Below are 8,696 nucleotides of genomic sequence, written 5' to 3' on the forward strand. Positions count from 1 at the left end.
AGACCACAGGATTCCAAGTAACAATATGAGAGGTAAATCGGGCAACAAAACACAGGCAAGCCATGAAGGCAGGATGCAATTTCCCCATCATATTGGGTTGAGGACATTCTTGGAATTATGAACAGCCATAGAATCCATGAAACCCTGTGGAAAAATAAAAGCTAAAATTATCTCTCAAACTTGTTATGAGGAACATCACTATGAAATAGAAATTTCTGCTTACTCAGAAATCCAACCGTAACCACTGTCTACAAAAATTACTTTCAAATAACTATAAAAAATGCCGTGATTTATAGTTGAGTAATAAAAATAAGGAAACAGAAAAAGATCCTGTATTTAACAATAAAACAAAGAAAGCAAGGAGCAGGAAAGGTAAATGTCAGATAAGAAACATACACAGGAAAAATGTTTCTATAGAACTAATAACACAATTAACTCAAACATCTTGATGAAAAACACTGGTATTTTTCCAGGCATTGATTTATTCATTTATTAAGTAAATTTTTACATAGAACTTGATTTACAGAAAATGTGCAAGGATATTACAGATTTCCCATATACCTGCTACCAATTTCCCCAATTTTTAACATTATACAGTAGTAGGGTAAATTTGTCATATTAACGAACAAATACTGATACGTTATTATACCTAAAGTCCAGATTTTGGACAGTAGATAGTTACTGTTTAACATCACTATCTACAGTATATTTTGGCAGAAAGTCACAGGTACATCTCTCACTGAAGGAATAAGGATTTGTGTTCGAACTCCTTCAGCAGGAAAAATCTATATAAATTATCTGAATAGCAGATTCGATGATTCTCCCCAATTATTTTCTAATTAAATCATTTATAACATTATGTGCTCATGGACATTTCTTTTATATTTGAGATTAAAATCCAACACTCATTTTAAATTTTTACCTAATATTTTGTTCTTCAAATTATTCTGGATTTCAACACTGGGAATTCTTTCCGTACGATCCAGTATCACATTAATATACACTGACCAAATGTATTTGGAGACCTTTCTTATCCTTTATTAGTATAAAATGCGCCAGTACCCATATACTACAAAGCACTATACACAACCACTTATTCAAAGATTCTTTCTTTATTGGAGAGTATTAAAAAACACAACCTGGGAAATGGCTGTGTTTATCCCCACAGAGTTATGTTTGTTTCTAGGCCCTATCAGTGGGCAGAACTAGGAAATAGGTATGTGTATATTAACCCACATATACTGTAATTATTATTATATGTATCCATCTGTATCCATTTTAAGTGACACAAATTCATAATGATGTTACCAACTCTAATGCAATAAAGCATAGATCATCCTAGCTTTCTGTTCCTTCCTGACCTGCAGTCACTCTGAAAAACCTGGCTCCTACTGTGTGTAATCCCATTATTTAATTCTAAAATTCTCATTTGCAAGTATAATGATTTCTGGATTGTTGATCCAAACCCCATGGGAAAAATTACCAACTAGAACACAGTGCTTAGGTGTAGTTCCTTGACATTTAGTCCTAGAATTTACATTCAGTTCCAAAGTAACTTAGATAAGCACGCTTTTCACTGGCCCCACTTAGTAAGATTACATAACGTATATGTAAAACCTTTATTTTCTCATAGTGACCAATCCACCAAGGGATGAACTGACTTCCTAAATGATTTTTAAATTTCCCCTAAAGTTCAATCGTTGTGTGGTAAACTTCTACGCGTTTTAACAAATGCATACTGTGAGGTAGGTACCAATAAAGTCTCAGACACAGAAATTTACCTGCTCTAAGTGTTACCCTGTACTACATCTACTTAAATTTCTCCCACCTTAAACATCTAGCAGCTACTAATCTATAATGTGTAAAATTGTTGCTTTTAGTAAAATGTCACATAAATGGAATGGCATAGTATGTACCCTATTCAGATGGTGTTCTTTCCTTAAGCAATATTCATTTACACTTTATCCATGTCTTTGCATGGCTTTATAGCACATAACTTTCTACTACTGAAGAGTATTCCATTGTATGGATACACCACAATTTAATTACACACTCATCGATTAAAGAATATCTTGGGCAAGTCCATTGTATTCCTTTTGTGAATAAACATACTACAAATATTCATGTGCAGGTTTTGTATGACCCTAGGGTTAAAATCAGTTAAGGAAATCCTTAGGAGCATGACTGCTGTATAATAAGGCAAGACTATACTTAGTTATGTAAGAAACTACCAACTTATTTTCCAGTTGCTTTACCATTTTCCATTTCCACTAGCAATGAATGCTGCTCCATATCCGCACTGCGCACTGGCAAAGTCTTACTATATTTTAGATAATCTAATAGATGTGTAGCTGGAACACATGGCTGTTTTAATTTTCGTTTCCCAGTTGACCTGTGATGCTGAACATCTTTTTAAATAGTTATGTGATATCTCTATATCTTCCTTGGTAAGGTCTTTCATCCATCCTTAAAATCAGGCTTTCTTTTCCTTAATGTTGAGTTCATCATCTCACAATGTATACAAATCATTATGCTGTATATATATAATGAGTATATATGTCAGTAATACCCATGTAAAAAATAGTTCTTTGTATATTTTCTATAAGTCTATTATGAGTTATGTGCTTTAAACACATTTTCTCCTCCTTAGTGGCTTGTCTTCTACTTCTTTAAACATGTTCCTTTACATAGCAGAAATTTTTTCATTCCAATAAGATCCAAGGGATACATATATTTGTTCCTGGATAATGCAGTCGGTATTGTATTAAAATCAAACTCAAGGTGATGTAGATTTTCTCATATGTTATCTTCTAGAAATTTTACAGTTTTACATTCCACATTAAAATCTATGAAGCATTTGGAGTTAATTTTTGTCAAAAGGATAATACGATCTATGTTTAGTTTCATTTTTTATCTATACTGATGTCACATTGTTCCAGTAACATTTATGAAAAATCTACACTTTCTCCATCAGATAACCTTTCTTTGACAAATAACACTTCACTCTATTTTCTTAAATATATTTTTAGACTTTCAATACTATTATATTGCTGTAAATGTCTTACTATTTCTCACCACCACCATACAGTCTTGGTCACATCATTATTAAAGAAATCTTGAAATTGAGTTGTGATATTTTTCCAATTTTCTTCTTTACTATTATATTGGATATTCATTTTCCTTTTTATATATCTCTGAGAATCAGTTTCTCAGTATCGTCAAAAGAGCTTGCTGAAAATTCATTTGGCACCGCATTAAAATTATAAAGTTGGAAAGAACTGACATTAACAACAGTGTGTTCGATTCATGAATTGGGATATTTTAATCTGTTTTTCTCTCATCACTGTTTTCTAGTTTTCTGCATACAGATCCTGTATATTTTACTAGATTTATACGCAAGGATTTATTTTTCATGCCATTGCTAATGTTACTTTTTTAACACAATTCTAAATGTTAATTGCTGGGATACAGATAAGCAACTGATTTTTATGTATTTACTCTATATCCTCAAAACTGGCTTTACATACTTATTAGTTCCGGGAGGGTTTAATTTACAATACTTGCTTATTAATTCCATCAGGGAAGTTTGGGTAGTTTTTAGGCATAGATTTTTATGTAGACAATAATATCATATGAACATGAAGGCGGTCCCTGGATGGCTCGATCCTTTAAGCATCAGCCTTTAGCTAGGGTCATGATCCCAGGGTCCTAAGCCCTACAACTGACTCCCTGCTCAGTGGGGAGTCTACTTCTCCCTCTGCCTCTGCCACTCCCCCCTGCATGTGATCTCTCTCTCTCAAATAAATATATAAAATCTTAAAGGAAAAAAAGAAAATGAAGGTTGCTTTATTTCACCTTTATCATGTGAAAAACGTAAAAACAAAATCTTATTGTACTAGCTGAGCTTCTCGTTATGCTGTCAGGTAAAAGTGGTAAAGGAGAACATCCATCATGTAAATCATAAAAGAAAAGTGTCCAGTATATCAACATTTACATTAATGTTAGATGCACAGTATTTTAGATGTTATTCATCAAGACGAGAATGTTTGCTGAGAGTTTTAACAGGAACAAGTGAAATACTTTTCCTATATGAATTGATATGATTTTTCTTCTTTAGCTGCTTGCTATGATAGATTATACTCGCTGAATTTTTAATGTTGAACAAGCCTTACATATCTGGAACACATCTGGTTATAATTCTTTTTTAAAAATTTTAGATTCAATTTACTAAAAATTTTTTGAGAATATGTGCACCTGTGTCCATAATAAATACTGGTCCATAGTTTTCCTGATCTGCAATATCATTTTTGGCTTTTATTAATCCTGGTTACACATAACGTGTTAGGAGGTGCTCTCTCTACTTATGTTTCCTGGATACTATTCAAAATTGCTGTAACTTCCTCCTTAAATTCCTTAAAAATTAACGAATAAAAACTTATATTCTATTATATCCCTTCTGGAAGGTTATTAATTATTCACTCAATTGCTGTTATACATTTGGCGATATTCAGTTTAGCAATTTCCCTTCATGAGAATTCTGGTACTTGGCCTATTATACAATTGGTCCATTTCAGTAACCTATCAAATTTGGGAGGTTTCTTTCCCAACCCTGAGAATCTCTGTCGTGCATTAGTGTATTTAGACCATTCACATTTAAAGTCACTATGGAATATAATCGCATTAATATTTACTATGTTTATAACAGATTTCTTAATTTTTTAAAGATTTTATTCATTTCCTTGTCAGAGTGAGAGAAAGAGAGAGAGCACGTGCAGAAGCAAGGGGAGAGGCAGGCCCAGGGAGAAGCAGGCTCCCCACTGAGCAAGGAGCCTGGTGCAGGACCCAATCCCAGGAACCTGGGATCATGACCCAATCTGAAAGCAGACACTTAAATAATTGAGCCACCCAGGCATCCCTGTTTATAAGAGTTTTCTAATACCTGCTTTTATAAATTTTATTTTCCTTCTCTTTTTCTGCCCTTTATATTTTCATTGAGCATTTTCTCTATTTTCACTTCATATTATCCTTTGTAAAAATTGCTTTCATGGTTGCCCAAAAATCTAAAATATAGATTATGACATAATATAAAGCCACTTTAAAATAACATCATATGACTTCATGTATAGTATAGGTACCTTATACCAGTACTCAAATTCCTACCTTTTTGTCTATTGTCACCTTGCTGTCATTCATTTCACCTGTACATGTTATAATAACCCAATATTTATTAGCTACATTACATAAAGAGTCATTGTTTAGGTCAATTAAGAAAAATATTATAACCTCATTTATCCTTCCCTGATGATCTTCCTTAGGGAGATGGAAATCTAAACACCCAATGAATATGATTTTTCTTTCTGCATGACAAACTTTAACTTTTCCATCAGGAGAGCTCTGATAATGAATATTCTCAGATTTTGTCTACTAATTTCTTGTTCTGTAGTGAATAAATTTCTCTGGATGTATATTACTACATGGTTTATTTCTGTCAACTCTTTACACCACTCTGTAATTTCCTGCTTGCATTGTTCCTGATAAGTCCACTCTATTTCTTCTACTACTTCTTATACGTGAGACTTTTGCTGTATCATTTTTATTTATTTATATATTTTTATATCAATGAACCCATTTATTCTAGGTTCGCCATTTTTCACATGGTAGAGCTTCTAATGCTATCTCAACTCCTTCAGTCTTCTAAAGGTACAGTGCACTGTGATAGAAGTAGAGTGATAGGTTCGCGCACCACAGGCTGCCATTTTCAGGCACGAACCACAATGACAGATGCTCACACCTCACCTTTTAATCTAGGTTTTTCCACAGAAGGAACAAGTATACATGGTGTGCTGGGTTATTTTAATCCTTTTCACCATTTTCCTGAGGGAGGCACCATAACAAAGCCCAAATTTATGAACGATTCTGTCCTTCTTCAGGCATTTAGCCATATCACCCCAAACTACGTCTGAGCCCAGGAAGGAAAAGACACAGCGCACCTGGTGTATCACTTTTAAAGATCTTCTTCAGGCGCCTGGGTGGCTCTGTTGTTAAGCGTCTACCTTCAGCTCAGGTCGTGATCCCAGCATTCTGGGATCAAGCCCCGCATCAGGCTCAGCGAGAAGCCTGATTCTCCCTCTCTCACTCCCCCTGCTTCTATTCCCTCTCTCTCTGCATCTCTCTCTGTCAAATAAATAAATAAAATCTTAAAGAAAGAAAGAAAGAAAGAAAGAAAGAAAGAAAGAAAGAAAGAAAAAGAACTTTTTCCTGATTTTTTTATGCATTTGGAATATATGCTCAGTTGAAGGCATTTCTTTTTTTTAAATAATACTTCGTACATCTGAGTATGCTGAAACTGTGGTTCATTGTCTCTCATTAAATTCAGGAAGTTCTAATACATTATTACTTCGAATATTTATTGGACTCCATTATTTCTCCTCCTGGTATTCCAATTAAGTTCATCTTACAACTCTTTTTATTTTCCCTCAGTTGTTAGATGTTCTGTATAATCACTATTCTCTGTCCATGTGTTTCAGTCTTGGAAGATTCTATAAACTCATCTTCAAAGTCAATGATTCTTTGACCATGTCTAGTCTACAAATGACGCTATCAATTCCATTCTGAATTTCTGTTACAATGCTTCTTTCTTACTACCATTTGCTTTTGACTCTTAAGACTTTTTATCTCTATGATTTAATTTTCCATCTGTTCTTGTATGCAATCTCCTTTTCTTATTTCCCATCATGACAGTGGACTGCCTTAAGTATTACAATCAGACAGAATATGATTCCTGTAGCAATATCAGATTTAATCCACTTTTATTATACTGATGCTCTAATGTTATGGTCATAAACTAAAGCTGGGGGTAAAAAGTGTAAAGTAGGGGGTATTTATCAAATCTCATTACCGAACCTTCACCTTTTAGTGGGTCTATTTTGAACTGCTTCACCTCATTTCTTCTGCATTGACTGGCCCCAGCATTCCAGTCAATTTCCTTGAATCCTTAAACCTTTTGACTACATTTCTGCTCACCCCCACAGGTGAGATCGAAAGACTAAAGGGAGATGGAATCAAAGGAATACCCTTCATAGAAATGGGCTAAATTAATGAAGCTTTTTACCCTGGAGTATGACTTTATTATGTATGGAGAAGGCTCTTGACATATTTCACAATTATCACTCTTCCCTCCATTTTGCAGAGACACAAGCAAACATTCCTTGGATACACACTATGAAAACCTGATGGGGTTCCTTAACATAATCCCATGAAAGTATGGGAAGCTTTGCAAATACTGAAGCATTCAGGAATTTTTTACTGTCATGATAGTTACAAATCAATCTCTGGGACTTCATCAAAATGATTTTAGCATTCCTAGTAATTTACGGCTTTAGTGGCTTATGCATCAAATAAATGAACCTTAACAATGACGCTCTGGAAGCACAAATCTGCTAGATTTGGGGATGCTTGTTTCCTCTGTAACCTAAGTTATAAAATTAATCCAGGGAAAACCATAGATTTGGAGTTTGTATAACTATACGAAATTTGGAAATGTGAGTTCTTAAACTCTACGGAGTTGAAAATAGAATTCCAAATTGACATTAAAGCACAATCCCAAAATACAGATAAAACAGAAATACAATGAGGCAATAGAAAAATATGAAAAATGATTTCAGAAAACTAGCTTAAAAATGGTAGAGAAAAGTAAAACCATCATACTCAAAAAGAAAAAAAAAACAGGAAACACAATACTGAAAAGTCAGCCAAAAATATATGAGAGATTGAGTAAAGTATACAAAATCAAATGGAAAGAAGGGATAAAGGATATCTAATATATGCAAAATAATCGTTCCTGAAAAATAAGATGAAAGAAGTAGAAGAGGAAAGAAATGTAAACATTTTATACAGAAAAATATTCACACTAAAAGAAGATTTAACCTTGAATTTGAAAGTTTCCTTTCATCAAATCACAGGAAAAATTGGCACAAAAAAGAAACAAAGATAGCAGAAAAAATGACTAGACTTCAGAGATAAAGGACGCTACGCAGTGAAGCAAAAGATGAAGTTGGGCCCATAAAAAGAAAATACCGGTCTGGCCTCAAAATGCTTGACTGCAACAGTCACTGATAGAAGACAGGGGAGCCAAGTTCACAAAAGAAAATGACCTAACCATTTTATACCCAGTCACAGGGTCATCTGATTATAAAGCAACAGAGAAAAAATTTTAACTATGCAAGAATTTACCAGATATATTTCTTTTAAAAAAAAAGATTTATTTATTTATTTGACAGGTATAGGGGAAGGGCAGAGGGAGAGAGAGCGTTAAGAAGACTGCCCTGAGCTCAAAGCCCAACACGGGGCTCGATCTCAGCCCTGAGATCAGGACCTGAGCAGAAATCAAGAGATGGACACGTCACCGACTATGCCACCCAGGTGATTCTGCCACATATATTTCTAATGAGCCTGTATTGCACAATGGTGAATCTACTGCACTTAAGACCTATCATTGAATACTTTTTAAAAAGATTTTATTTATTTATTTATTTGACAGATAGAGAGAGCGCACAAGCAGGCAGAGCAGTGACAGAGGGAGAGGGAGCAGCAGGCTCCCCACTGAGCAGAGAGCCCAATGCAGGACTCAATCCCAGGACCAGGGGATCATGACCCCAGCAGAAGTCAGAAGCTTAACAGACTGAGCCACACAGGTG

This window comes from Ursus maritimus (genome assembly GCF_017311325.1).
Source record: "Ursus maritimus isolate PB19 chromosome X unlocalized genomic scaffold, ASM1731132v1 scaffold_X1, whole genome shotgun sequence".
Lineage (NCBI taxonomy): Eukaryota > Metazoa > Chordata > Mammalia > Carnivora > Ursidae > Ursus > Ursus maritimus.